Here is a 5926-nt window from a genome sequence, read left to right as displayed (position 1 = left end):
CCCCGCCGCCACCGCTGAGACCGGAGGGGCCCCCCGCGAGGCCGCCGAGGCCGGTGCCGGCGCCGCCGCTGCTGAGGCCGCCGTCGTTCATGGAGGCGGCGTCGGGGCCCGACGACATGCTGGGAGGCTGCTGCAGCGGGGGGCCCTAGGCGGAGGCGGGGAGATGCGCACGCATGAGGGTGCAAGGCAGCAGGTCAGCAGCTGCCGTTGAGATCATGCCGGCTCACTAAACCAATGGTACAAGCTCCGAGACTGCCGCGGCGCGCTTCACGCTCAACTTGCTCGCCATCACTTCCAAGTGTCATGCTGTCACTTTTGATTTCCTCGCCGCCCCACTTCAGCTGCGCGTCTGGCGCAGGCTGCTGCAGAGCGCTCCCGCACCTGGCCGCCGGTGATGGTCCCGTCAAACGGCATGGCCGCAGGGGGGCCGATGGGCACCATCCCTGTTGGGTTGAGATCCACGCAGGACTTTGTATGAGCACAATCGCCCTGATGAGCACATGCCATGAGCCCCAATTTCATGCGATTGACTGCAATTAATGCGATCCTCCCCCGTTCCCTCAAGCGAGCCTGCTGCTTTGCTGCACAAGGCGGCATGGCGCAGCAACTTTATCACCGCGGCGGCACGCAAGGGGTGTGTTTTCACAGCCGGCATACCCGGGGGTGCGGCCATCCCAGGCATAGCTGGCCCCGCCAGCCCCGGGGCGGCAGGGGCGACGCCTGTGGTGAAGGCACCAGCAGGGACGGCTGTAGTGGGAAGAGAGCGAGGGGGGCCAGAGGGGTCGGGGCTCTGGGTAACGCGCTGACCGGTTGCTCGGCGGCGGCCTGGGTGCGGCGCTGGCGCCGGCGCGGCCGTGCCGAGCGACTGCCCTCATCGACCATTGGTTATCTCCCACTGCAGCCTGCAAAGTTTTGCGTCCCTCACCTCCCGGAAGAGCGAGACCAGGGGCAGCGACACCTGCTTAGGCAAACGGGCATGAGCGCAAGCTAGGGTGAGGGTTTTGCTGGTGCGGCTGCGTTTGTCCTGGTGAATATGCGTTTCAAACGGGCGCGGTGACTTGCCCACGCACCACGCCCTTCACCACTGCTTTTCACCCCCGGGTGATGCAGAATTGGCCGCAGCACGGGGCTCGCCCATGCCACTCACCAGGCGGGGCTGCAAACACCGAGGCGGGAGCCGCGGGGTACGCGCCTGGGGCGGCAGCAGCGGGGGCAGCAGGGCCTGCTAGGGGCAGGGCAGCAGGGCGGAGTGGAGGCCGTGGGTTGGGCGAGGTCGATCAGTGGCGGGTGCGCTGGCCTGTAATCACAGCATTGGATGTTTGGGATAGATCCAGCCATTGCAGGATTCCCTATCCACCATCTGGAGGGAGAAAAGCTCACCAGGCCTTGGGGCGCCAGGGGCAGCCGGCAGCATGGCAGCGGCGGGAGCGGGCGCAGCGGGGTAGCCAGGGGCGGCCATCATCGGGTAGCCAGGGGCGACGCCGCCCCCAGCAGGGTAGCCAGGAGCAGCGGGGTACCCAGCAGCCGGGTAGGTGCCAGGGGCGGCGGCTGGGTACGCTGCAGGCGCGGCCCGGGCAGCTGCCGCGGCTGGGGCTGCCGGTGGTGTGTCGCTTGGGATGGGCACGACGCCTGGCGGCAGGCCTGTTGTGGGATCTGCCAGCGCTTGTGCACGCACGACCACAGCTGTGAAGTGACAGCAGTCGTGGCAGGTGGCGGACGGGGTGTGGGGTCGAGCGAGAGTTGGACTGCGCACTGCTGCTGCAGCAGCACCGCAGGGGTGATAGCACGCCAGCGCAACCAGCACGGCCTTGTAGTTGGCCTAAAACATCGGTGTTAGCTTTCCTCAATTCAATGTTCAGATGCGTTGGGACCGTCGACAAGACTAGCAGATTTGGAGCGGTCGTCGGCCCCCAGCACCAAGTGCACCCGGTGACCGGGTTATATGGGTCCATCGGAGGCGCGCAATAATTATATACTACTTGCGGTGCAATTGGACTCACTCAGTGCACACAGCACTAGCGCGGCGCTGGCCCTCATTTTTGCGTCTGTTGGGAGTGCCTGGATGGCCGTCGTATGACAAATGTGTATACACAGTAATTATGAATAGGCTTGTTGGTGAAGGCTGGCCTGGAGCTTGAGAGTCGCCAAGACACAAAAGAGCTCAAGAGCTGGGTTGTTGGCCTAGGCAACTCTTGGGATGTTTCAGCACCAGCACGTGTTCGTTCGGCGGGGGTCACTCAATATATTTCGTGGTACTTTCCCTCTCGTGCATGACCGTCAACCCCACTACGGTAACGGCGCCATCCCATGCTGTTATGCACTGTGTAACCGGGTGACGACACACGTTGCCCAAAGGAGATAGACCAAATTGCCATTCCTCAAGCAACCCTGAAGCGTTGCTGCTTCTCCTGAAGCATAGTATGTCAAATTGCAGAAGGCAACGTGGATATGTCATCCGGGGGGAAAGCAACCTGGTGGACACCGCGTGTGCACTGGCGGGTTCAGGTGTCAGTGTGAGTGTGCAAACGAGGCAGGCCCACAAGGTCAGGCCACTATGCATCATGGTAGTATATGAAGCATGCCATTGCGCAAAGCCATCCAGGCCAGGTCGATTGGGCTTACAATGGGGCGCGCAAGTTTGACAGTATGCTTTGATGCAGGATCAGACCGTCAACTGCCGCCGAGCCTGCCATCCCGCGGCGCCGTCCCTGCCTACGACCATCTCACGTTTCTCAGAACACAGGACTCAATTAGGATCAGCAGCACGAATTACAGGAAGAAAGGCCATCAGCGCAGTATTGGATGAAACATGCATCATGTCGTGTTGCGCTCGCGCGCAGGATGCGGCGGGGCGTCGAGGCGCCGCCAATCCAAGGGTTTACAGAGTGGGAGCGCAATGCCTGAGGGCACGCCTGCGCCCAAACGCAGCCGACCGGCCAAACTTGGGCCGCGGTGAGGGCACCTCGCGCATGCCCTTTGCTGGACAACAAGATTGCAGCGTGAGATGGGGCCAACCATGGAAGCGTCACCGTGGCGCGCAAGGTGGCAGCTGCCCATTGGCACGAGGAAGAGGAAGAGTCGATGTTTCGAATCCTGCAGGGTGTGCAGGTAGAGCCATCCTTGGCATTATGTGCCGCGCCGGACGAAGCCACCGGCATGTAGCACGTTCGGCCGCGGCGTGGGAAGGGGGGCTTGAAAGGCGGTCGGGTTTTCGCAACCGGCACGAGCTTGGTGGCGTGCAGAGCTGCGGCGGGGCCCCGGGCCATAACGGGGCGTGGGGTGCGGCTTTCCATTTGCTTGCAGGCAGGTAAAAGTGAGAAAGCATGCACTTTCAGGCACAGGTACAGTGCTTGGTACAAAGCGGGCACGGCGCTTGTGGCGGCAACAAGGGGGCGGACGAACAGTCGTGAGGGGCGTGGCATCCAGTGCAGCCGCAGCCCAAAAAAGATAAATTTCTGCCTGCAGGGGCAGAACACCCGGCGGTTGGTCTGTTCCTTTGAAGGGGCAAAGCGAAGACCAGCCGAGAGAGGGACGATCCATCACCAGCGCGAACGGTGGTGTGCAGCGGCCCCAGCATGCATCTAGGCCCATTTGGGGCGCATTGCAGGGGTGAGATACCATCGCATCGAGGTAAAGTTTGGGGCGGTGTGTTGCAGACGTAGGAGTCGATCGTGTGCGGTTTGCCAATCGGCGGGGCCCTACGTACAGCAAAGCCGGGCCCCGCCGCACTTGCCAGCGGGATTGAAACTCATTTCAGGGCGCACAGTCGAAACGACGTGACCGGCTCCGCGGCGGCTCGGGCTCCACCCCCGGCGGCGCCTGCTTCGCTATGGCGCTGGCGCCGGCATCGGCTTTTGCGGCTGCGTGCCGGGCGGCTTGAGGCCCGCGTCGTCCCAGATCACATGCGTTATGGCAACGGCCTGCGCGCGGACAGACGGCGGAAGGTAGAGGAGCTGTGGTTGCGGTGTGGCCAAGGCGCGCAACTATGCACACGGTGCCGACCCGACTCGCGGCGGGCTTGGCGGGGGTGCGGTGCGAGGGCGCAGCCGGAGGCGGAGGCGGGGGCGGGGCGGCCGCGTGCACCGCCCCGACTGGATGCCCAGCTGTCGTTTCAAACTTTTGAACGGGCGGCGCTGCAGCCCCGCTTGCTAACCCCAGCGGCACGCGGGCCTCACGTCGCCAATGAGTGGGTAGGAGTGTACGTTCATTTTTGCGATCTGGACGGCGTCAAACACCGCCTGAAACGTGTAATGGAAGAGAAGGCTCCTTCGAGAGGCCACGGTGGGTGGGGGTTGGGGGGCAAGAAAGGGAGGCGCCAGGGTGAGAGGGAGAAAGCCGTTTCACTTCAGGCAGGCGCGAGGGAGCGGGTGCTGCGGTGCTTGAGGGGCCCATGAGGACTGCAGTTCTTAAGGACCCATGCGACGGCCACCAGCTGGGCCCCTTGACAAGGAGCTCCGGCCGTCCGCGTCCCACCCACCTGACCGCCGCCTCCTTCTGCATGTTGGCAGCCAGCTGCTCGGTAGCTTCCATCGCGGCGGTCGTGGCGCCGGTCGCCATAGAGCCGGCGCCAGCACCCGGCCTGCGGCATGGTTAGATGCGGGGCAGCCCGGAGCGGGAATGGCGAGGGTCGCAGCGGGCGAGGGCGCAGCAGCTTTGGCGCACCGCAGGCGGCGCCAAGGGGTGCGCCCGCCTTGGCTGAGTTGCTGCTGCGCCCAGCCCATGCACGCGGCCCGGGCAAGGGGGCGTGCCCTTATCGAGCGCGCGCCCACCCGTTTTGTGGGCTGGCGGCGATGGCCTGGTGCGCGCTCTCAAGAGTCGCCTGCAGCTGCGCCCGCTCGAGCATAACGCTGCAGGCGGTACAAGAAGAGGGGGTGTTGGAGGGAGCAGGCGTGAGTGTAACTGTGTTGTGTGTGCGCACACGCGAGTATGTGTGCAAGTGTGTGTGTGTGTGTGTGTGCGTGTGTGTGTGTGTGTGTGTGTGTGTTATGGTGCAGGGAAAGGGCCGCAAATGACGGCAGGATGCAGCGGGGTCGTCGCCTGTCCAGGTGCATGCTTGGGGCGCCTGACGCGAGCAGAGCCCATGCGTTCGCACACTCAAGCCAGACGGATAGGCGTACGCGCTCCCACAGCATGCGTTGAAATCTGTAACACGCATTCACTCATGCACGCGCGCACACGACACATGACCCTTGCCCACCTGCCCATGTGGCGCGTGTGCACCTCGTGAAACGCGATGATGTCCTCCCGCTGCTGCTGAGTCAGCCCCAGCTGCGCCACGACACCCCGCCAGAAGCTGTCGGGGACAGCCGTCACCCGCTGCCCGGTCTCCAGATTTGTGCCCTGGGTGGTGCGATGAGAAGCCACAGGCACGGCGGTCGGGTGCGTGCAGGGGCTCTGCGGCTTGGGCTCTCGGGCCAGGCCCGTGCATGAAAGCTTCCGGATAAAGCAGCAAGGCAACGCGCACGCAGCAGCGGTCACGCGCTTCCAAGGTGGCAGCGCGAGCGGCCGGCCGCTCCGCGGCGGTCTGGAGGACGCGGGATTGCCCGCAGGAGTTGAGCGGGCAGGCGGCACGCAGCGTGAGGTGGCGGCGCCCGTGCAAGGGGGCGGCGGGCTAGTGCCGCGGGGTGGGAGTGGGGGTTGTGGCGCACCATGAAGGGCACGAGCCTGTGGGGGGCCACCAGCATCAGGTGCTTCAGCGCCCCAGCAAAGCGGTTGACCTGCAATTGCATGTGTGTGTATGTGTGCGTATATGGGTGTGTCTATTTGTGTGTGTGTGTGTGTGTGTGTTTGTGTGTGTGTGTGTGTGTGTGTGTGTGTGTATGTGTGATTGTGTGCGTGTGTGAGAGTGTGCGTGTGCATGCGCGCACAAACTCACAGCGCGGCCACACGCCAAGCAAGCAAGCCCAACCCCCACCCCTCCCCACCC

This window comes from Monoraphidium neglectum (assembly GCF_000611645.1).
Source record: "Monoraphidium neglectum strain SAG 48.87 unplaced genomic scaffold scaffold01947, whole genome shotgun sequence".
NCBI classification, from domain to species: Eukaryota; Viridiplantae; Chlorophyta; class Chlorophyceae; order Sphaeropleales; family Selenastraceae; genus Monoraphidium; species Monoraphidium neglectum.
This window is presented reverse-complemented; position numbering follows the sequence as displayed.